Raw genomic sequence first — 26,206 nt, forward strand, 5'->3', positions numbered from 1 at the left:
TTTAACATTTGATAATGTAATTGATACTTTAAAGTAGTACTACCCTTGATTGCAGATCTCTCGTCTTGGTAAGTTTTGCTGGTTTGAGGCTCCTTCTCACAGTCCTTGTTGCTTGAAAACCGTTAAATTTCTGTAGTATATGAGATAAAGGAAATGATTATTTAATAAATACCCAGTATGTGCCAGGCATTGTTCTACCTGCTTTGTAAATATTATCTCACATGACCTTCCCAAAACCCTGGGAAGTAGGCACCATCATTATCTCATTTTACAGTTGAGGAAATTGAACCATACAGAGGTAAAGTGACTTGCTGACTTGGGATCACAAAGCTAGGGGGTGGTTCTGGGTCCACCACCCTATCCATTGGGTCACCTAACTAACATCGTTATAATCTATATTTTCTATTTCATCTGCTTGTTTAAATAAATAAATTTGAAGGGTTTTGATTGCATTCCTGCCACTACAATATGCTCTGTGCTACTCAGATCATGCATGAAATATCTTCAGTTTGGGTAAATACAATTTAAAGAGAGTCTTAGGAAACTCCAAATGGCACAGTGGATAAAGAACTGGGCCTGTTGTCAGGTTGACCTGAGTTCAAATCCAGCCTCAGACACTAACTAGCTGTGTTACCCTGGGGAAGTCACTTAACCCTATTTTCCTCAATTTCCTCATTTATAAAATGAGGTGGAGAAGGAAATGTCAAACCTTTCCAGTATCTTTGGCAAGAAAACCCAAATGGGGTCATGAAGAGTCAGACATGACTGAAAAAAAAATAACTGAACAGCAACAATGGCAAAATTAGGAAGCGGAAGTTTGTTTAGAGGAGGGCAGCAGATTTGGTGAGGGGACTGAAAACCATGCCACATTAGAAAGGAAATATTGAAAGAACTGCGGATGTTTAGCCTAGTGTTCAGAGGCCTTGATCTGACATAATACCTGTCCTTAAAATATGTGAAGGGCTGTCATTTGGAAGAAGGAATAGATTAATATGTTTTCAGTAGCACCTGTGGGTGAAACATATCATGTTGATAAGCTATGAAAATGCTTGTCCCTGGGTAACTTGGCAATAGCAGAATCATTAATTATAAAATGTTTAGATGCTGCTTTTTCTAGCCTTCACCAGCGCCATGGGTGGGAGGAAACAATAATTTCTCTCTTCAGCAGCTGCTGAAGTGGAGTCACCTGGTATTTCGACATCTCCAAGTGTGGCATAGAGATATCTTCGCAAGCAGATGCCATCTTTCTGTGTAATAGATTGTTATTGTTAGCTATAATCATTAATGTTATGAGAGGTATAATGCTATAGTATTGCCATGATTGAATTTGACTTGGAGTGAGAAAGACCTGAGTTTGAACCTCGCCTCAGATGCTTAGTGACTTTGTTACCTAGGACGGATCATATTTCAATTTACTTCTCTGCTTATTATTTGCTCATTATTGATAACCAATACAACTTTGGTTGTTTGGTTTTCACTGATACTAGACACAATAGCGACTGTCAGCAATCATAAAATCAATTGTTGAAAATCAAGCAATGATGTTTTCTGTTACATGGTTTTTTGTTGCACATGATTGGAACTGGAAATTAGCTTTAGTCAGAGACTCAGAATTTAGAATCAGAAAAAGAACTTAGAACTCATTTTAGTACAGTCTTTTCACTTTATTGAAGCCAAGAGAGGATAGATGCTTTGCCAAGTTTTAGAAAGTTAATTACTGGCTTAGAACCTCAGGTCCCATAGCCTAGTTTCCAGATTAGGTTCCTTTCAGCTACGCTATGCTATATTGCAAATGTCATCTAATTTCTATGGTTCTAAAGTGATAGGGAATAGGATGATAATGTCATAAATTTAGACCTAGAAAGGTCTGTAGTCATCATCCGCTTGAATTTCCTTATTTTATTTTTGAAATATTTTTCTGTTTCTTAAATGTTTTACACCACTATCACTTCCCAAGAAACCTTTCTCCCATAGAATATCCCTTGTAATAAATAAACATAAGCAACACAACCTTTGATAGTGCCCACAATTCATTCATTCAACAAGCAAAACATGCATTCCATAAATATTTACGGTGTGCCTATTATGTGGAAGGTAATGTAAGTTATAGAGAATCCAAACCTAATTTAAATAGTCCCCATCCCCAAGGATCTTAGATTCTGATGGAGAAATTTATAGTTTATTATGTCAGAAGCCATTTTCAGTGTATATTTCATCACATGGTGTAATAAGATCACAGTTCTATTGCTGAAAGTGACAACAAAAGACATTTAGCCCCATGATCCCTTTTACAGATGAAGAAACTGAGACTCAGAGAGATTAAATGACTTGCCCAATGTCACAATGACAGTCATCAACAGGGGTGGGATTTGTATGTAAATAGAGGTTCTCTTTCCACTATACCATGCTCTAATATATCATTATACCACCAGAAATTTTGGATGTTTCATGAATTTGCAAGTAGCACAGAACTGGTTACGGGACTTCTGGAACCATGATTGGTTATTGCCATTGGTTATTTCAATAAATCTGAATTTTGACATATATCAGTGTAATTTTCATATATATTATTTTGATTCCATTTTCTTCATTTTGCATCAATTCATGAGCCTGTCCTTGTTCTCTTTGAATATCTTAATCCATTAATTCATAGCAAAATAATATTCATTTTTATTCATGTGTAATAATTTATTCAGCAATTATAAATGTAATAGATGTCTGCTTGTTTCAAGTTATTTTGATTTGTTTTTACTACCACAAAAATGCTGCTATGAATATTTTTATAGATATGATAACTGTCTTTGATATTTGACTTTTTTGGGGTACATGCTCAATGATGGGATTGCTGAGTGAGAGGTTAGATCCATTTAATATTTTTTGCATAATTCCAAACTGTTTTTGAGAGCAGTTGAGTGTATTAGTTATTACTAATAAAATAATGAAAAATGAATTGCATGCCTTCCTTTCCTATAGCTCTTCCAGTATTGACTCTTTCTGTTATTATCTTTGCCAAATTTCTAGATATAACTCAGAATTTAAGTGACTTGTCCAGAGGAGTAAATAACACAACTAGAATTTAAATCTAAGCTTTATTAGACTCCAAACCAAAGCTCTTTAAACAATATGTTGAAAAAAAATAAAAGAAATTTCCATGTTTTTGTAATGTTTAAATTCTTAGTGCATGGCTTCTAACTTAGTTACATTGCATAAATGATTCTTGGGCCTCCTGCCTCCGGCACCCTCCCAATATTATAATGGGATTCTAATAACAATAACTCCATGCCATATAGTATCCTCACATGAAATTGGACATCTTGAAATAAAGTATGGTAGGTGACAATAGATATAAAAACCATCTGTGGTACAGAGTGGCCTTTTTTTACCTTTCAGGAAATTGACTCAGAAAAAACACAACACATTTTAAACAAGATAAGTATTTAAAATACAATTGAAGAAATGGATAACTCTACTGAACTAAAATGGAAAACATAGTATTTTGTTTCTTTTGAAATATGACATAAATGCCCTCTACCTTTATATATATAAAAAATTGAATTTACAAGAATAGAAAGCCTTGTTTATTATTTGTGTTTTGATGAAAGTTTTCATAGCTGGCTGCTCTGGCTCCATCCCAGATAATATTTTTTAGAGGAAAAACATAAAATCTGCTGTCAAATATATATTTTCTTCCAGCTGTGCATCAGATTTGCTTTAAGTTGAATTAAGTTAAAAAGTCCCTTTGTTATGATATGGAAAAATGAGATATTTACACATAGCTGATCTGTTTTGTTTTCTTTTCCCAAGTCATCTTCTACTACTTTATCCACAAAATTGCTTGACCTCATGTTCCAAGTTAATGAACTTTAATTTTATTTGAAAGTGTTGTCCTTTGCATTTCTTTTACTTAAATGTAATATAATAGCACATTTTAAATATATGAAATTATAGATCACATTTATTCTAATATAATTTATGATAGGATAATATTTGGATGATATCTTTTGAAAAGTCTTTAATCCAGCTGATTCACATTTTGCTTTTATAAAAACATTATTAATGCAAACCTTCACTGATCCCCAGCCTATTTCTCCTACTGAGACTACTCTTGTCTCATTCAAGTATGACCCTAAGGCCAGCCAATTCAATGACTCACTACCCAACACTGTAAAATTCCTTGATGTTCTCTTGTGCCAGGACTGCTCATTGCCAAAACTGCTTTGGTTAACTCCTACCAGATCCAGGACTTTATTCTGTTTACCTAGAACTGAAAAGGACAGACAAAAAAAAAAATCAAAATCCTCAGTCTGTTTCTTGAGGCAACATGGGATGGGAATATATCTCTCAGGTTCTTCATCAGCTTACTACTTGGTGTCATGTGCTGTGAATAAACCTAGTCTTCATCTCCAGGAAGAGCAGGAAAGAGAGAGAGAGTGTCTCATTCAGGGATATTTTACAGGTATATCCAGCTCTGTATAATCAGCCAGTGGAGAGAAGCTGTGCCCAAACATATGGTAGGGCAACATAGAATACTACAATATGTTTCACCACTTCCCAACCAATGAACATCTAATTTTTTCCCAAATCTTTGCCATCACAAAAAATGATGATATAAACATTTTAGCATGTATATGTAATTTCTTCTTATTAATATCCAGTTTGGAGTAGAAACCTAGAGTGGTATCTCTATATAATTCCAAATTGCTTTTTGAAATAATTTGTTCCAAAGCAGAGCCTATTAGGCCTATTTTCACATAACCTTTCCAACATTGACAATTTCCATCTTTTGTCACATTTGCTAATTTGCAATGTGTAAAGTAAAACCTCTGTGTTGTTTTGAGGTACAATCTTTTTTATGGAAATTGTTTACATGTTAAAAAATTTGTTTATGTTCTTTCACTACTTATCTATTAAAGAATGACTTTTGGTTGTTATATATAGAGATGCACATGTAATGTAAATTTATACATGCATATATATGTACACATACACACATACATATGTAGATATGTATACATGTCTATATAATATATATTCATTCAACTGCTTCCTTTTTATCTTGGATGTGTTAATTTTGTTTGTGGAGAAACTTTTCAGTTTTGTGTAGTCAAAGTTATATAGTTTATCATTTATAATTGTAATTGACTTTGTCTCATGTTTGGTTAAGAACATATTACCTCCTGATAGCTGCAAAAATTATATCATCTTCTCTTCTACATTTTTATGACATTCTTTAATGTTAAGGCCATATATTAATGTTGAAGGTATTATATATGATATTTGGTATAAGATGCTGGAGTAAGCCTAATTTCTGCCAGCCTTTTTCCATTTTTTGTAGCTTTTTTTTAGTCAAATAGGGAATTTTTTCCTAGGTAATTTGTTTCCAAATTTATTGAATGAGGAGTTATTGAGGGCCATTATTTTTGATTCTCCTTTGTTTAGTCTTTTCCATTCATCTACTTTTTTATTTTAAAATATTGTTAAATTGTTTAAAAACATTTGGTTTGATGGCTCAGTGATGATTCAATATTTTAAAAAATAATTTCTCTATTTTGTTGTTTCTGGCTTATCTATTTCTCTTCTAATTTCCAATATCTGTTATCAGTATCTTTTTACTATGCTTGTAGGAGGTTGTTTGATTTCTTTCTAATTTTCAAGTGCACAGTGAGTTCATTAGAGATATCTTTTTATACTTTGTTGGGGTATATTTTTCCCTATGTGGACTAATTTAGTTGAATACATGAAATTTTCATATGTGGTTTCATAATTATAATTTAATTTGATATAATCACTAATTTGTTTATATTTCTGTTAAATTTGCTGAAAATTGAGAGGGACATTAAAGTCTCTTGCTTTTATTTATTCTTTATATCATCTTGTAATTCTGTTAACTTTTCTTTTTATGAATTTAGATGCTAAGGCATTTGGTGTATACAAGTTAAATATAGATGTCAATTCATTATCTATGGATCATTTTGGAATAATGTAGATAAGGTTCTATCATTTTATATTGTAAGCACTTTTTTGTTTGTCAAATGACATCAATGTAATTAGTACTTTTGGGGGTTTTCATCATCCAGAGGAAACTTTGTTCCCACCTCAATTTTATTCTTTTTATGTCTGTATTTAAGGTGTGTTTCTTGAAAGAAAAAGATTTTAAGGTTCTATTTTTAAAAATTAAATTTATTACTCTTTAATTTTATCAAATTGTTTAATCAATTCAAATTTAAAGTTATGAGCTAATACTTTTCTTCATTCCAAATATGTGTGTGTGTATATGCATATTGTGTGTATATACACAATATACCTGTGTATACATATATGTATGATACATGTGGATACACACATGTGCATGTATATATGTGTGTGCATATACATACACACACGAGGTGATAATAGACATCTTTATTTCAACCCTTAGCTTATTAAAAAGGTTCTAATTTATTTCCATTGCAGATGATGCTTGTCTTTGGTTTTAGACAGATACTACTTATTTTAAGGAAGACTCCATTTATTCCTATGTATTATGTATTATAAGTTGTCAAAAGCTATTTCATCTTCTCTTTATGTAATCATGTATTTTTGTAAATATTGACCCATTTCATTTAGATTGCCTTTCTAATCTTTTCAAATTTAAAGATTTTTCTTTCTCTCTTTTTAGTTAAATTAGCCAATGTTTACCTACCTTATTATTTTCAACATGAAGCCAGATTTTAAAAATCTAATTCAATTTTGTTTTTACTTTCTTTCTTTTCTTTCTTTTTTTGGGGGGGGTAAGTGACTTGCCCAGGGTCACACAGCTAGTAAATGTCAAGTATCTGGTCTGAGACTGGATTTGAACTCAGGTACTACTGACTCCAGGGACAGTGCTGTATCTACTGTGCCACCTAGGCACAGTATTTTAACTTTCAATCTCTTTATTTTTGTGATGTTCATTTTGGTATTGAATTGGAAATTTTTTTTCTCTTTTTTGTACTTTTTAGTTGCATGCTCAATTCATTGATCTGTTTTTTTTTCTTTCTTTGTTGTAAGCATTGAGAAATAGAAAATCTCCCTTAAGTACTGTTTTGGCTGCGTCCCACAAATTTTGATATGTTGTCTCATTGTTCTCATTATCTTTAATTACGTTATTGATTGTTTCTATGATGATTTATTTTTTGATCCACTCATTGTTTAGGATTATTTAGTTTTAAATTAATGTCTAATTGATGCTTCTATGATGCTTTGTTGAATGTAATTTTTATTGCCTTGTCCAAAAAGATCCATTTATTATTTCTGCTTTCCTGAATTTGTTTGTGATTTTTTAAATGCCCTTATACATGATCAATTTTTGTGAAAGTTCCATGTACAGCTGAAAAAATGGACATATTCATTTTTATTTACATTCATTTTTCTCCAGACATCTGTCATATCTAACTTTTCTAAAATTGTTTTCCACTTCTTACCCAGTACTAGATTGTTTTGATTATTTCCACTTTGTGGTACAGCTTGACCTCTTGGGCTGGGAAAATGGGTCATTTTGACCTTTGGTCGGTTGTTTCACTTCAACTTTTTGAAAATTTTTTTTTTTAGAGGAGAATATTGGGAGAGCTTGGAAAAAATGCTCCCTTTATTCTTCCATCTTGGTTCTGTCCTTCCTTCATACATTTGAAAAAATATTTCCCTCATTCTCTTGAGTCAGTCTCTTCCTTTTCTGTCAGATTTTTATTCTTTGATTCATGGATCTTATACTGATTTATTGCTTCCTGATTCTCTATATTTCTCATGTTGTAAAAGCAGCTAAAGAATATATTTGGAGTTCCTGTTCTGAACAGTTTTTTATGTCATTGCTTTGTGGATATTTTGACTTCCCTGTTTGCTTTTTTTTTCCAATTGTGCATCACTCTTAGAAGATTCAGTTTCTTTGGGAGATAGTGAAGATACAATTATTGTCCCATCATAGAAATTTTTCTGTCATCACTGATTTTTCACTTCCTTAGTAGTTCTTTTCCTCTCTATGATAATTTTATCCTATTTTCCAAGAACTCTCTGGGCCCATGCCATCTTACCATTCTGGATGGCAATTGTCCCCAGGACTTATGATTTTTCCTTTCTTGAGGCAGGATCATGTTTTGGATGTACAGCACTCAATCGGAGGTGGTAGTCTTCTCTAAGCAAAAAAATCTATTCAGATTATGCCATTTAAAACTCTATCTTCAAGTAAAGAATACTTCTTGGTATATTCCTTCATACTATTCCATATCACAATTGATTCTAGATTTTCCTTTTTATTTCCTCCTTGTTTTCTCCCTTCCTTTTGTCACCTGACCTATTATCTTGTAGTCACAGTTGTTCCAGAGAGAGAATAGGAGTTATTTTTTCTTCATTGACTTGATTAGGGTGCATCACACATTCACCTCTAAATTCTTCATCACATTTCCCCTGGTATAAGTCCTCCTATTCTGTAGTTTTAACTCCTCCTCTCCCCCTTCTCTCCCCAACCCCCACTGATTTGCTTGTTATTATGATGTTATAAAGTTTAGTCATAGCATTTCAGGTCTAGTCTTCCACCACCATATCTATGACTGTCATTTTTTTTTATCATTGTCTCTTTGTATACTTTTAAAAAAGAATCTCTTAATGTCCCTCTCCTTTGTTGTTGTTGATTTCATTGTTGTTGTTAATATTATAAGTGTGAGACTGGAGTTCTTCTGATAGTAATTAAATTTATGGGAGCTTATGAAACAATAAGGGAAGTAGTATGGAGGAAGAAAAGAAAAGGAAGTCCAGAAGAGAACCCTGAAGGACACCTAGAGTTAGAGGGCATGATCTAGGAGAGGATCAAACAAAGGAGACATAAAAGGACCAGTCATATAGATAGGATGAAAACTAGCAGAGAAGTGTTTACTAGAAACCTAGAGAGAAAAGAGCATGAAGGAAGTGATCAATAGTGTTGAAGTCTACACTTAGGTCAAGGAGATTGAGGATTCAGAAAAGGCCATTTGATTTGTCATCTAAGTGGGCATTAGTAACTTTGGAAAGAAAAGTTTCTGTGGAATGTCAAGAACAGAATTGGAGGAAAGTAGAGTTGCCTTTTGTAGATGGCTTTTTTAGGTGTTTAGATACAAAGGGTAAGACAAGATATGATAGTTATAGTAGAGATGGAAGGGTCAAGTGAGAGGTTTTTTTCAGTGTGGGGGAGACAGGTATTTTTGTAGGAAGTCAGTAGTCAAACAGGAGAGACTGAAAACAAGCAAAAGAGTAGGAATGACAGGAGTGGAGCAATCTGTTGGAGGAGACAGGATGGAATGGGATTACTTGAACAAGTAGAGGTGTTAGGTTTGGAAGGAGTAAGACCACTCCATCATGTGTGACAAGAGTGAAAAAAGATATAGTTTTAGAAGGAATCTGAAATGAGAAAGAGGAGAGAAAAGGGAGTTGATAGTGAATGGCTTGAATTGTTTCTGTAAAGTATGAAGCGATGTTCTCAGCTGAGAGAGGGTCAGGAGGGGGAACCATAGCAGGTTTGTAGATAGATGACAAGGTTTGAAACAGCTACTCTGGAGAACAGGATGATAAAGGAGGCATGGCAGGATTGACTAGGAGCAGAGAGGGTCTAGTTGAGGTTGTGCAACATGAATATGTTGTGTAGCCAGTCAGAAGAGTTGTATGACTTACTTCATCGCTTTTCAGAAGCACAAGATCTTGTGTAGGAGTAATGGAGGAAAATAATATGATTGACTCAAACCTGAGGTGTGACTGGGCATTATCAGTGTTATATGATAAAGGGATTAGGGATTCAAAAGAGGACAGTTTACTCTGCTGTCAGATGTCCTGCCTTAAGTTTCTCTCTACTCCATTCCATCTTCCATTCAGACACCAAAGGAGTCAAGATAGAGAAGAGAGGAGAGAATGAATAATGCAGGTGACATGGCCTGGAAGAGAATTGTGGGCTCAAGGGCCACAGTGTGGAAAAATGTAAGATTTTTTAAGGGAAGGGAGAGATTATGATCAGATAAGGGGATTTTACAATTCTTGAACATAGTTGTGGTACATTTATGAATGATGCCAATATCAAGGTTAATGTCTTTGTATGTGGTTGAGGTGGAGAGCAGTAGCTCATTCAAAGGGAGTAGGATGAGAAACTGAATACTTTACGGTGTTTGAGAGAGAGTCAATCTGTACTTTGAAGTCCTCTGTTTTGAGAGCAGGAATTGAAGAGGAGAGAAAAATTGTGAGCCAAGTATTGAACTCATTGTGGAAGTAAGGGGAGTGACCTAAGGGTCTGTAGACAATAGCTTCTAGAACTTTTATTGGATGGTAGATATGAATAGCATGAACCTCAAAGGAACCAAGGTTACTTAGTGATGGAAGTAGAAGGAGAACTTGGAAGTGGCAATGGGGAAGAAAATATTCTAACTATCCCACCTTGATCAGGGAGTCAAGGAAAATGAATAAAAGTATAGCCACTAGTGAAGAGGGTGGCCAGGAAGGCTGTGACTTCAGTGAGGAGGGTGGGGAAGGAATGTGAGGAGGGGACACCAGACATTAGTAATTACTCAATTACTACTTACAGTCAATTTAGGATGATTCTGAAACTGTTCATCTCAGATGCTCAACGTCTAAGTCTTCCCTTTTTATTTTTTATTCATTTAAAACTTAAATACAAAATGAAAAAAGAAAAGAAAAAGAACATTTCCACATACACAGCAAAATATAAGAAAGGATTCAATATAAAGTAATTCAATATAAAACAATGATTACTACCCTTTTGTTTTTACATAATAAATTCTACTCCAGCTCTTTAACTCCCTTATAACGTGTCTTTCCTTCTCTCATGTCTCAGCAAGGTTACATAAATTGCCCTGGACTTTTTCTTAGTGATCTTTAAAACACATTGGGGAGTATCAGATTCATTCAATTCCAAAAATATCTATTTGTAATAGGCAGTGAAATAAGCAATTTCTGGATTCATCCCTCAAATGTAAATATGGTCTCCATCTTCACATAGTTCTAGCATAATTTATGCAGATCTTTTCTTTTTTTCCCTATCACATTCTATCATGTATTATGCTTATTTATGCATGATTCGTAGGAATCTTCATAAAACCTTGAAATAAAGTGAATGGGAAAACAGATCTACAACAACTTTATCTTTGACCCAACATCCTAAGGGTATTTATAGATGAAAAAGGAAGCAAAAATAAATATAACAGCTTTGTCAACCTTTCTATTTTAAACTATCATTATTAATTTCAATCACCATATGTAGACTCAACCATTTAAAGTCTCTGAGAAAGTAGAAACAACATTTAAGAAAGTGGATCAGGTTTCATCCCATAAATTGAGTTATGGCCAAAGAAATAAATTTGAAAAAAACAACAACACAGAAAGGCAAGTCCAATATATACCAACATCCTATTATGGTAGTAAAGAACTAGAAAAAGTAATCGTCCATTGGATGATTAATTTGTGGTACATAAATGAATGACATAATAAGAAAATAACTCTTGAAATTTCATTTGTTTGGGAACATAAATCTGATTCTGAAAAAAGTCACTTGCGGAGTTAAGTCTGCCTTGATACTTGTCTGGGGTATAGGTCTGGTAAGAGTTCTAAGGAAAACAGCTAGCTTACTAGCAAGACAGCCCTTGCTCATTTGTGAATGGAACAAGCTATTGAATACTAGAGTCAATGGAGTACACAGCATGTTTGTGTTTCACACGTGAAAAATCAGAAATTAATCACTGAAGAATTAGGACACTAAAATTGTTTGGGAGTATAGGACAAAATACAACTTGCTGATTATAAAAATATTAGATTTGGGTTACTAACATTCAGCTAGGATATAATCATGTGCAGATATCCAGGATAAAAAAGAGAAAAGTGAAAGGATGAATTTCAGAATTGTGTTATAGAGAAACCATAACTTTTTTTCAGCATAATCATTTGTTGCTAAGAGGAAACAGTTCAGTTAAACAGAGGAAGAGCTTAGAAGCAGGAAATTGTAGAAGTCTCATGGCAGATCAATTAGTTTGCATGAGACATCATTGTCAATGAAGACCTTTAGGGTAGTAAAGTATAGCATGGATCATCTCAACTTATTAGTGGAAGCATTTGCTCAGCACAGAAGCTGCATTTGTCAGTGAACTTATATGGATAAATCCAGAGACAAAAGAGGATTTTGAAGCTTATAGTTCCAAAGTTATGAGTTACCCTGAGCATATGGATTTTTGTCATTCCTGTGCCTCCTTGCAGTTTTCTGTGTCTCCCTAATCTCTATAGATGGATAAGTGTAAGAAAGTACATTGATAAGAAAATGTAGTGTTCATAGTAGTATGTGAATTGTGATGTATTTATTTTTCCTGCATTTGTTTAATTTATGAATAATTGTGATGCTATTATTATTTATTTTGCCTTATTGAAAAATAAATGGGTATATCTAAGATAATTATCTTCATTGTAATTATATGGTTTAATATAAATGGAAATGATAATAATGAGTAGAGGAAGTGCATTACATTGCAATAGAACTCTGAAAGAGTTTGATTGGTGATTGACTTGGTGGTCTTTGTCTTTGTACCTGGTTAAAATTCTGGCTTAGAGAATAACTAATTATGTGATCCGGGCAACTCACAACCTCTCAGAGGCTGTTTCCTCAACAGTAAGAGAGAGTGATAATAATAGCAGTCTCCCGATTGGTTTGTTATGAGGATCAAATAAGATAACATGTAAAGAACTTTTCAAATTTTGAAGCGCTATATCAATGCCACTTGTTGTTGATGACATTGTTATTTTTGTGGTTGCTATGGTTCTAATTCAGGAACTTAGGCTTGCCATAAGGAGGGCAAGTCAGGGAAAGCAAGCCAAAGCAGAGACTGAACATGTGTCTGCATATTCTGTGTGAGAGGTGTGAGTGGGAGCAAGCTGGTAAATGTTTAACAACCAATTCCCTGGGGTAAAATAGATCTATGTCATATTTTTCAGTTTAATCTACATTGTTAACATATTCTCCATCACTTTATGATACCCAGATAATCAATGAAAAAATAAATCAGGCCCTGATTTATGGATTTTGCTATCCTCTAAGATATGAATGTTTGTGCTGAAAATTTAAAAATCTCTTTCAATCTATTACTAGCAAGAATTAGAAAAATATAATGTAATATTTTTGTATAAAACTGTGAGAGAAAAATGAGAAATTCAAAGGAACATGAAGGATTTGTATGATATGTTGCAGAAACAGAAGAACATCTAATTAATACAACACTACAAATAATAAATTCATTAAAAGGGAGTAAAATTCCATGTAATTTATAAAGCAACAATGAAACCTCCTTCTGTCCTCTCAATGGCCTAGAGATTATGGGTGCAAAATATCCCTTACATTACCATAATGCTAATTTGATTGAGCCCAAGAATACTGAGAATCCTAAATAAAATTCATGGCCACTCAAAAGAAATCAACCTGACAATCCACATAAGTAAAACTAAATGAATAAATAACACTTATCATTGAGAGAAGGATAAGCAGTTCTATATTCAGCCCAATAATCCACTATGTATCGTGAAGGGGCTCTGCATATGGATCATGACATGGGTGCAGAATGGGGACAAAAAGAAGATGTTGATCTAGATTATATTTGGGAATTGGTACAATACTTTCAGTAAGCTCACAAAGCTTTCTAACACAAAAGATGATATTTTTAAGCATCAACATTCCTTTTTCCTATATAGTAATGGATTATGGAATACAACAGTCTCTAAAGAACTAAAAATGCAAGTAATCTGAAGGGCAACAGAGACTTAAAGTGAATGGTAGTCCTCTGTAGTTTATTACCAATAATAAGGTAAGCATAAAACAAATCATCAAGGAAATATGTAACCAGAAAAAAGGGGAAAGGAAATAAGCATTTATTAAGTTCCTACTATGTGCCAGGCATTGTCCTAAGTACTTTACAAATGTTATCTTATTTGATCTTCACAATAACCCTGTGAAGTAGGTATTATTATCCTCAACTTACATTCAGAGAAACCAAGGCAGATAGAGGTTAAGTAATTTCCTCAGAGTCATAGAAGTAGTAAATGTCTGTAGTTGGATTTGAACTCAGGTCTTTCTGACTCCAGGCCTAGCCCTGTCTTTCTGATCTTTGTAACTCAATGCAGACTGACCTATACAGTAATAATAAGACATAACATATGAACATCCTAAGTGCTACTCTGGTACTCTAAAATGTTCAAAGATCTTTTAGAAGGTTTGTCTAGTGCATTGGCTAGATCACCTATGGGGGAATGAAGGGAAAGATGGTCACAAGAATAACATAGATTGAGATTGTATGGATCTTTGCAAGCTGTGATGTTGAAGAGAGTACCTACATTAATAAAACCACAGATACACTAAGACATGGGAGTATGCATAAATTCCAAGCTTCTGGAGTCCAAGCAGTATGCCATTTTATACTGTTATGTTCTAGAAGCTAGCATAGCGCTTTGCACAGATTTCTTTCAAAACTGAAATTCAATCCAGTTCTAAAAACATTTCTTATTTGCTTACTAAGTTGAAGGCTTTTTACTAGGTGTTCCATATATAAAGAAATAAGTGAAATAATCCTTTCCCTTAAAGCTTACCTTCCATTCTATTGGGGAGAAATATGTACACAGTAAAGAAATACAAAATTTTGTTGGGGTGGAGGAGGTCAGTGCGGTTGGTGGTGAAGCTTTTACTTCATTGGGAAATAGAGAGACCTAAAAACTAAAAAGCACGTGTATATATTCCATCTTTGGGTAGGAATTCTTTCCTGAAACACGTATTAGCTACTCCTCTACAAAGCACTAGAAAGCTTTTGAGACTTGCTATAACTAATATATTTGTTACTTTGTGGCCAATGTGGTGATGAGTGTCTCCAAACTACAAGTTGGTCATTTCATATTAGAAAATCAATAGGTCATGATGCCCACATACAAAATCTTTTCCCAGGTTTGCAGAATCTACCAGATCTTGGTAATGATGGTATGCTTTCAACTGTGGGATGGATAATGATGTAGAACAACATAATTCCTATGCGTAAGAAGTTTGAAATCACTTCAGGTAAATGTATAAAATGCTTCCTGGTGGCAAGAGATCGAAGTAGCTGATCATTTTATTTGTTGAACATTTGACAAGGTCTTTAACAGATACAACTGTTGCTCTACTTATATTTTACCATTATAGTTATTTGTATCCATGATATATGCCTCCCTCTCTCCATGGGATTGGAAAATTCTTGAAGATAAGATGATTCATTCATCCGTCTTTGCATCCTCACAGTCTCACATAGTGATCTCCACATGCAAGTACTTAGTAAACACTTGATGAATTTAATTGAATTGAATATCAAGTATTATAAGAAAACAGATCTTCGCTTCCACTTCTGGGAACCAAAATGGTGGAGTGAAACGGTAGTAGCTCTCACTCTCCCCTATCAACCTCTGAAAACCCAGAAAATATCACCCCAGAAAAAAACACTGAAACAGCTGAACTAGAAGAAACATGGGGAGCAGCAGTGCAGCAGCCCAGATAATGGGTCTCCCAGTGCTTCAGCAAAAATAAGGGAGGCAGAACTAGAAGGGGCCCCAGCTGGATAAGTACCCTGCAGCATTCATCTGAAAGGAGATGAAGAAAGCAACCTAAAGGCTTCCTAAAGCCCCGGCCTTGCTGGTTCCAGCCCAACACCAGGTGAGCTGTCTGAGCCCTGCAGCCTCCAATTGTGAAGAAATCCTGAAACCCAGGTGGTAGAACAGGCAAACACCAACACCTGGACCTCCCAGTGCCTCAGTGAGGGAGGGGGGAACTGGTGGAAACCAGCTCAGAAAACCACCAGGTGCCTCAGCACAACATCTCAAATGAATCTCCCATTGCATTAGCAGAAACGAGGGAGACAACACTGCAGGGGGCCCCAGGCAGATAAACACCCCACAGAACCAATCTAAAAGGAGCAGAAGAAAGCTAAAGGAAAGGAACAGCAGGCAACCTACAATTGCATGAAAGTTCCAGCCTGGCTGATTCCAGCCCAACACAAGGTAAGCTGCCAGAAACCTACAGCTTCCAAATCCCAGCGTAAGAGGCCCCAGAACACAAAGCCAGTGACCAAGACCTAGGCTCCCAACACAAGAAGCTTGGGTCAGTGCCCTCTGTTCCCCAGCAGGAGAGCTCAATCTCTTTAAAGGCCAGAAATAAAGAAACACCATGAGTAAAAAGAAACATACCATAGATTCATATTATGAGAAGAGTGAAGATCAAGACAGAAATTCTGAAGGGGACAACATTGTCAACAAACCCACATCTGCAACATCAAAAGGAAATATGCATTGGTCTGAAGCCCAAAAAGCCTTCTTAGAAGAGCTCAAGAAGGATTTTAATAGTCAAATGAGAGAGGTAAAAGAGTCCTTCAAAAATACAATTGGCCAATTGGAAAAAAAATACACTGAAGAAAACAAGTCCCTAAAAAACACAATTGGCCAATTGAAGAAGGAAGTACAAAAACTAACAGAAGAAAACAATCTGTTAAAAACTAGAATTGGACAAATGGAAACTAATGTCTCTATGAGAGAGCAAGAATCAGTCAAACAGAAACAAAAAAATGAAAAAATAGAAAAATGTAAAATACCTCATCAGTAAAACAACCGACCTGGAAAATCGACTCAGGAGAGACAATTTAAAAATTATTGGACTACCTGAAAATCATGATGAAAAAAAGAGCCTGGACAGTATCTTTCAGGAAATCATAAAGGAAAACTGCCCAGAAGTCCTAGAACCAGAAGGGAAAATAACCATAGAAAGAATCCACCTCACCACCTGAAAGAGATCCCAAATTGACAACACCAAGAATATAATAGCAAAATTCCAAAATTACCAGATGAAAGAGAAGGTGCTGCAAGCAGCCAGAAAGAAACAATTTAAATATCATGGAACCACAGTCAGGATTACACAGGACCTTGCAGCTTCTACATTAAAAGACGCAGGGCATGGAACATGATATTCCATAAGGCAAAGGAGCTTGGAATGCAGCCAAGGATCAATTACCCAGCAAAAATGAGCATCATTTTTCAAGGGAGGAGGTGGATATTCAAGAAATAGGAGACTTCCAAACTTTCCTGATAAAAAGACCAGAGCTCAACAAAAAATTTGATCTTCAAGTACAGGACTCAAGAAGGACTTAAAAAGGTAAATGGGACAGAAAGATACAATATGTTGTTAATGGGGGGCTGTTTAAACCCCTACAAGGGAATATGAGACTTGCAACCCTTGAGAACTGTATTGTTATTACACCTTGTTAAAGGAGTATACATAAAGAGGGTGGATATTAGTTGACTTTGATGTAATGATAAAAAAAATCTAATCAAGTGGGTTAAATGGATCCAAATAAGTGGATCAATCTGATCTTAGAAAATGTACTGAGAAAGGAGGAGGCAGACAAGGGTAAATTACATTACAGGAAAAGACACAAAATCCTATTACAGCAGAGGGAAAGAAGGGGGGAGCATTGTTTGAACCTTACTCTCATCAGATTTGGCTCAAGAAGGGCATAATATAATCAGTTAGGTATAGAAATCTAACTTGCCCTATAGGCAGTAGGAGGGAAAAGGGGAAAGAAAAGGGAGGGGGAAAGAAAAGGGGGGGAAAGAAGGGAGGAAGCAGCAGTAAGACTAAAGGGGAAGAAAAGGGAAAGGGATAATAAAAGGGGGAGGGACTGAAGGAGGGGTGGTCAAAAGCAAAACACTAGTAAGGGGAGAAAGGAAAAAGGAGAAAGAAAAGCATAAATGGGGGAAAGGATGGAGAAAAAGACACAGATAGTAATCATAACTGTGAATGTGAATGGGATGAACTCTCCCATAAAAGGAAACAGATTGCAGAATGGATTAAAAACCATAATCCTACAATATGTTGTTTACAGGAAACACATTTGAAAAAGAGTGACACATACAGGGTAAAGGTAAAAGGCTGGAGCAGAATATATTATGCTTCAGCTGAAGTAAAAAAAGCAGGGGTAGCAATCCTGATCTCAGACAAAGCAAAAGCAAAAATAGATCTAATCAAAAGAGATAAGGAAGGAAACTACATCCTGCTAAAAGGCACCATAGACAATGAAGTAATATCATTACTAAACATATATGCACCAAATGGTATAGCATCCAAATTCTTACAGGAGAAGTTCAGGGAGTTACAGGAAGAAATAGACAGCAAAACTATACTAGTGGGGACCTGAACCTCCCCCTCTCTGCACTAGATAATCTAACCACAAAATAAACAAGAAAGAAGTTAAGGAGGTGAATAGAACATTAGAAAAGTTAGGTATGATAGACCTCTGGAGAAAACTGAATGGGGATAGAAAGGAATATATTTTTCTCAGTACATGGCACATACACAAAAATTGACCATGTACTAGGGCATAAAAACCTCACAATCCAATGCAGAAAGGCAGAAATATTAAATGCATCCTTTTCAGATCATGATGCAATAAAAATTATATGTAATAAAGGGCCATGGAAAGATAGACTAAAAAATAATTGGAAACTAAATAATCTAATCCTAAAAAATGATTGGGTCAAACAACAAATCATAGAAACAATCAATAATTTCATTCAAGAGAATGACAATAATGAGACATACCAAAACCTATGGGATGCAGAAAGCAGTTCTTAGGGGAAGTTTTATATCTCTAAATGCTTACATAAATAAAATAGAAAAAGAGGAGATTAATGAATTGGGCATACAACTAAAAAAACTAGAAAAAGAACAAATTAAAAATCCTCAACTAAACACAAATTAGAAATATTGAAAACCAAAGGAAAAATTAAAAAATTGAAATTAAGAAAACTATTGAACTAATAAATAAAACTAAGAGCTGGTTTTATGAAAAAACAATAAAATAGATAAACCCTTGGTTAATTTAATTAAAAAAAAAAAGAAACCAAATTACTAGTATCAAGAATGAAAAGGGGAAGCTACCACTAAGGAAGAGGAAATTAAAACAATAATTAGGAATTATTTTGCCCAACTATATGCCAACAAATTTGACAATCTTAGTGAAATGGATACATATTTAAAAAATATAAATTGCCCAGATTAACAAAGAGGAAGTAAAATACTTAAATAACCCCATCTCAGAAAAAGAAATTGAACAAGCCATTGATGAACTCCTTAGGAAAAAATCTCCAGGGCCAGATGGATTTACATGAATTCTATCAAACATTTAAAGAACAATTAATTCCAATACTATATAGACTATTTGGGAAAATAGGTGAAGAAGGAGTCTTACCAAATTTTTTTATGATACAAATATGGTGTTGATACCTAAACCAGGAAGAGTCAAAATAGAGAAAGAAAGTTATAGACAAATTTCTCTAATGAATATAGATGCAAAAATTTTAAACAAAATACTAGCAAATAGATTGCAGCAACTTATCACAAGAATAATACACTATGACCAGGTAGGATTTATACCAGGAATGCAGGGTTGGTTCAATATTAGGAAAACTATCAGCATCATTGAGCATATCAAAACAAAACCAACAGAAACCACATGATCATCTCAATAGATGCAGAAAAAGCTTTTGATAAAATACAACACCCATTCCTATTAAAAACACTAGAAAGCATAGGTATAAATGGAGTCTTCCTTAAAATAATAAATAGCATATATCTAAAACCTTCAGCAAGCATTATATGTAATGGGGACAGGCTAGAAGCATTTCCAATAAGATCGGGGGTGAAACAAGGATGTCCATTATCACCACTGTTATTCAATATTGTACTGGAAACTTAGCTTTAGCAATAAGAGAAGAAAAAGAAATTGAAGGCATTAGAATAGGCAAAGAAGAAACAAAGCTATCACTCTTTGCAGATGACATGATGATATACTTAGAGAATCCTAGAGAATCAAGTAAAAAACTACTTGAAATAATAAACAACTTTAGCAAAGTTGCAGGCTATAAAATAAACCCACATAAATCATCAGCATTTCTATATATTACCAACAAAGCCCAACAGCAAGAGATAGAAAGAGAAATCCCATTTAAACTTACTGTAGACATTATAAAATATTTAGGAGTCTACCTCCGAAACAAACCCAGGAACTCTATGAACACAATTACAAAACACTTTTCACACAAATAAAATCAGATCTAAATAATTGGAAAAACATCAGTTGCTCATGGGTAGGCCGAGCTAATATAATAAAAATGACAATCCTACCTAAGCTAATTTACTTATTCAGTGCCATACCAATCAAACTACCAAAAATTATTTTATAGAGTTAGAAAAAATAATAACAAGATTCATTTGGAAAAACAAAAGGTCCAGAATATCAAAGGAACTAATGAAAAGAAATGCAGGGGAAGGTGGCCTAGCAATTCCAGATCTTAAATTGTATTATAAAGCAGCAATCATCAAAACTGCTTGGTACTGGCTAAGAAATAGGGAGGTGGATCAGTGGAATAGGTTAAATATGCAAGACACAGTAGTCAATGACTATAGTAATCTATTATTTGATAAACCCAAAGACCCCAGCTTCTGGGATAAGAACCCACTCTTTGAAAAAAACTGCTGGGAAAACTGGAAAAGAGTATGGCAGAAACTAGGCATAGACCCAAATCTCACACCATATACCAAAATAAAGTCAAAATGGGTTCATGACTTAGATATAAAGGCTGATACCATAAGTAAACTGGGAGAACAAGGAATAGTTTACCTATCAGATCTATGGAGAACAGAAGAATTCATGACCAAACAGGAGATAGAGAACATTATGAAAAGCAAAATGGATAATTTTGATTACATTAAATTGAAAAGTTTTTGCACAAACAAAGCCAATGCAACTAAGATTAGAAGGAAGGTAGAAAATTGGGAAAGAATTTTTACAACCAGTCTCTCTGATAAAGGCCTCATTTCTAAAATATATAGAGAATTAAGACAAATTTATAAGAACACAAGCCATTCCCCAATTGATAAATGGTCAAAGGATATGAACAGACAGTTCTCAGATGAAGAAATTAAAGCCATCTATAGTCATATGAAAAAATGCTCTAAATCGTTATTGATTAGAGAAATGCAAATCAAAACAACTCTGAGGTACCACATCACACCTATCAGATTGGCCAACATGACAAAACAGGAAAATGATAAATGTTGGAGAAGATGTGGGAAAATTGGAACACTACATTGTTGGTGGAGTTGTGAAATGATCCAACCATTTTGGAGAACAATTTGGAACTATGCCCAAAGGGCTACAAAAATGTGCATACCCTTTGATCCAGCAATAGCACTTCTAGGGCTATATCCCAAAGAAGTCACACAAATGGGAGAAGGACCTACATGTACAAAAATATTCATAGCAGCTCTTTTTGTGGTGGCAAAGAATTGGAAATTGAGAGGATGCCCATCAACTGGGGAATGGCTGAGCAAGTTGTGGTATATGAATGTAAAGGAATACTATTGTGCTATAAGAAATGAGGAACAGGCTGACTTCAGAAAAACCTGGAAAGACTTATATGGTCTGATGCTGAGTGAAGTGAGCAGAACCAAGAGGACTTTGTACACAATAACAGCCATTTATGATGACTAATATTGTTAAACTGAACCCTTCTCAGCATTAAGGATCTAAGACATCTCCAGAGGCCTCGGATGGAAAATGCTGTCCACATCCAAAGAAAGAACTATGGAAGTGAATGCTATCATTTTTTTTACCTTCTGTTGAGTTTTGTTTCATCTTTCTGATGGTTCTCCTTATTGGTTTTAATTTTTACTTGCAACTTCACTAATGTGAAAATATGTTTAATAGGAATGTAAATGTATAGCCTATGTCAGATAAAATTTTCAACTCAAAAGCATATGGAAGTGATTGTTGATAAATCAAGATAAATTAATAAAATTAAAAAATAAAAAATAAAAAACAAACACAAAAAAAAGAAAAGAGATCTTCAGAAATTTCCCATGTTTAAAATAAGAAAAGCTTTGCGAAACCTTTCTTTAATCAGAAAAGTATTGGGGTAAACATTTTTAAATCAAAAGTGTTCATCAGTTCTAGCAAAAGTGTATAAACATAAAATCTGCATTATAGTTTTGACTGGATCAGACATGTGATTTTAATGTCTAAATTTAGAGGCCTAAATAAGAGTTATTCTCTATACTTATCCCCTGAGATGCTCCAGAAGATAATCCTTTAAGTAGATATGACTAGACCCATTGATTTTATTTTCTTTCAGTGACTATAAGAATTAGTTGATATTCAGACGTTGGCCATAATACGTAAATTTCCAGAAATACGGGGAAGCGAGTGTAATGATAAAACTTGGATTTTCAGAATTTGAACTTGACTTACATTAATGGAAATGTACATGGGGAGTTAGGCAAATTTACTGTCCCTAGCTTAATCATGATAGTTAACTGCTAGATCTTCCATTAATCTTAACTTAAAACTTAAAACCTAGTGCTAGTAAAATTTAAAGTCCTTGCAAATATTGTTTCATGCTTTTATTACTTAGCAATAAATAAAATTGTCAACTATTTCTTCTCTAATGCAATTGTATTCATTAAATTGGTTGAATATTTACAAATGGTGTTCATGCAAAATTTTATACCTATCTATTGCATTTTTATAATCAAGGACAAAGTTCAGAAAAGTGAGTTGATTGAGTATTACTGGACCTAGTAATTAGTTTTCCATATGTCCTTCTGAAGCTGTATAATATTGAGAAATAGTCCAGATAATAGTTCAACATTTTTTTTCTATGTAACTTAAACATCCTTCAAGACTAGCTCTTCTAAGAAGTCTTTCCCAGTGATTCCTGTCCATACTGATTTACTTATTCTTAAACTCCTTTGGCACTGTTATTCTGTAAAACCAAAAATGTGCCTTGTAATACCTTGTGCTGTTTTCTGATTGTAATGCACAATTTTGTGTACTCTTCTATACCACTTTTTTCTTTATATTTTAAAATATGTTTTCTTTGCCCAACTAGATTATAAACTCTTTGTGGGTAGGAGCTCTCTTAAATGCCAACTCTGCCTCATAAAGGTTTAGAAAGTGCTGAATTTACAGACAATTTATTATTTTGCCTGAGGTATGATCCAAGTGTGTAATAAATCCTCAGATTTTCACAAGTGCTATTGAAGAGTATATTATTGGAGCAGAACTAGTTTCTGAAGAGAAAGCCTACTAAGCACAGGGTCTTATGCAAGTTTCCTTTCTGTAAATTCTCAGGAACATAAGCTTTTTTGGTGATTCTTAAAATAGAAATAAAGCTAAATTGATGCTCAACATAAAAGATCATTTTTATGAAACAGGACTATAATCTGATTAAAAAACTTATCAAAATGAAACAAAACAAAAATATATATACTTGTACAATTTAGTTAGGCAGTCACCCATATGTTTTGTTTAGTTTTATTTTTCTTTCATGTGTTATTAGTTAAGGTATATTTGTCCTAATAACTGTTTAATGAAGTAAAAAAGCTCTCTGGGTGCTATTTTTACTTTGATTAGGTGAATACAATCTAGCCCCTAAAGCAGTTTTTGGTAATTAGATAGTTGCAACACATTTTCATCTTTTGGGTTCCCAAAGAATCCCTTAATTTCTTGGGACAAAATTATTCCATAGGAGGCTTGCATAGCAATAGAGCACAGGAATATCCTGTTCTTTCTGAACTCCTTATTAAAGGAACAAAGTATGGTATACATTTTCTGGAAAAGCCCTGATGATTAGGTAGCATAAAGTTTAGAGGACATAACTGAGCAATACTTTGAAATAGTCATGGGATATTCAAAAGACAAATGCTAATTTCCTTTAGCAATTTTTTCACCAACTGGATGTCTAAATGATGATGGTTTAGTTTACCTAATCTTAGGGACATAAAATAGACACTAACATGTTCCTTCTCACTGAAAATGGGAGACACAAAGTATCTTTCAAAAATGGAAGTCTGAGCTCCAAAAGATTCATGATGGAAAATGCTATCCACATCCAGAATAAGAAGCATGGAGTCTGAATTCAGATCAAAGCATACTATTTACTCTCTCTCTGTTTCTTCTTTCTCATGGTTTCCCTCATTGGTTCTAATTCTTTTTTACAAAATGAATAATGTGAAATGTATATGTTGAGCATATTTCAGATTGCACATCCATGTCATCTTGGGGAAGGGGGGAGAAAAGGAAGGATTAGAAAATCTAGAACTCAAAATCTTATAAAGGGGTGAACTAGCCACCGTGGATAGAGCACCACACCAGCCCAGGAGTCAGAAGGCCCTGAGTCCAAATTGGGCCTCAGACACTTGACAGTTCCTAGCTATATGACCCTGAGTAAGTCATTTAACCCTGATTGTCCCCTCCCCCCAAAAAAAAATCTTATGGAAGTGGAAGTTGAAAACTAAAAATAAATACATTTTTAAAAAAGCAAAAATGAAGTCTGATATTAATTCAGAGAGGTAGAATGTGAGATATTAGGTGTGCTTGCTAAAAACTCTCTCTAGTATTGCTGATAAATAGTGAACTTCCTGAATGACTTATTATTACAATTCAAATATATTATTTAGGCAAATATATATAAAAGGTATAGTGAGTAATATTTCTTTGCACTGTGTCTATATACTTTCCTTACCTTTGATGTAGTTGACTATTACCTTTGAATTGTTTCATAACTAAAATAATGTTGAAATAAAAACAATTGTTTATATATTAAAAATAATTTCTTAAAATCAGTACTTGTGCTTTAAAAAGAAATTATTAGCAGGTCTGACAGAAGGAACAGCCTTCAGAGTAAAAAGTTTTCAAATTCATTAATTCAACAAATGTTTATTGAGATCCCATTCTATGCAAGGTGCTGTGCTAGGATTGTGGGTAAGTATAATGATTAAAAAAGCAACAATACTTTGGAGCTTTTAGTATGGAAAAGTTAAAGACTTACCTAGACATCATATTGGATTTTCAACACTAACTCATTCATGAACCTTCCTCCATCTCCAAACTGGCTCAGCAAAGAATCAGGATTATAATGGTAAATAATCTGTCCTCTGTCCCTCAATTCTGCACTGTCTCATAGAAGACCTAGTTGTCTGTAGTATGGTTTTTTGTTATTTTGTCATTTCCCAGTCAGTATTTGAGAGGCCTACCTACATCAGCATTCCTTTCATCCATCTACTTTGTGTGTTGATCTTTTGTTTCCTTTCGCATATTTTATTGCTGTTCTTAAGATGGTTTTAGGATGAAGTAGGTTTAACTGGAATCTTTTTTATCACCATATTTTGTCCCATAACTTCATCCATTCAATTAAGTTCAATTGCATACCACGGACATCCATTAAACACTGGGAGATAGATAAAGTTTCAGTGTAATCAGGTCCCTGAATTAATGGAGCCAAACTTCTTGCCAATACACTATACTATGCCAATCTGCTCTGTAGTTCATTTAAAGTTACATGGTAGATGTCTTGAATAACTTGATAGTTCTGATGATCAAAATAATATGTATGTTATTATTTTGTTTGACTTTTACCTATCATTTACAAGGTTATACTGTCTCAACTAAATATTTTGCGATTTGATTCATGAATCATGCCTGGTTGGTAAGTAGACTTTATAGAATATAGGTCCCATAAGGAGGTTTAAGCTATATATTTTCCCCTGAGGGAATTCAGGGGATTAGTACATCAAGCAGTTAATTGTAGGAATTGAGTGAACCAAGCTGACTCCATTTTGTGACTCAATTTTGGAGCTAGCTTAGTTTCCATTCAGTTATGAGTCTACCAAATTTCTGTCTTATGATAAAATTTTATTCAGTTGTTGGAATTGGGAGAAAACCTTATTGCACTGTTTCAACCTAGCCTTGCATCTCTGGGAAGCTGAACCATCTCTCCCTGCTATTTAGTAAAGCTTAACCAAGGACCTAGGTTAGACTGATAAGAAACCTAGTCAGATTCAAAGGTTGATGCAAAGAGTTTTCCCCCAGTTGTACATTTCACGCAATCATATATCTTAACTGAAAACTGGCCCAGTACTGATCAATCAGTCATTGTTTCCTTGTTCCTTTGATTGTTTACAGATGTTTGGTCGTTGGGGAATAGGACACATCTTTTTATGAAATTAGGGAATTAGACCTGTTTGTTTTCCCCCTCTCAACTTGGAAAGTCCCTAATAGTTCCTCCATTTAGAAATCAAATTATCTAATGCATTGTTTTGTAAATTAGTTGGCCTCATTTT

General features: G+C 34.2%; 1 pseudogene; it reads right to left on the reverse strand.

Annotated features, from left to right (window-relative positions):
• Positions 1-1,097: 1,097 nt before the first annotated feature.
• The window catches only part of LOC110201712 (zinc fingers and homeoboxes protein 1-like), a 33,086-nt pseudogene continuing 7,977 nt past the window's right edge, over positions 1,098-26,206 (reverse strand).

This window comes from Phascolarctos cinereus, unplaced genomic scaffold, assembly GCF_003287225.1.
Source record: "Phascolarctos cinereus isolate Bilbo 61053 unplaced genomic scaffold, phaCin_HiC Scaffold_726;HRSCAF=1367, whole genome shotgun sequence".
Lineage (NCBI taxonomy): Eukaryota > Metazoa > Chordata > Mammalia > Diprotodontia > Phascolarctidae > Phascolarctos > Phascolarctos cinereus.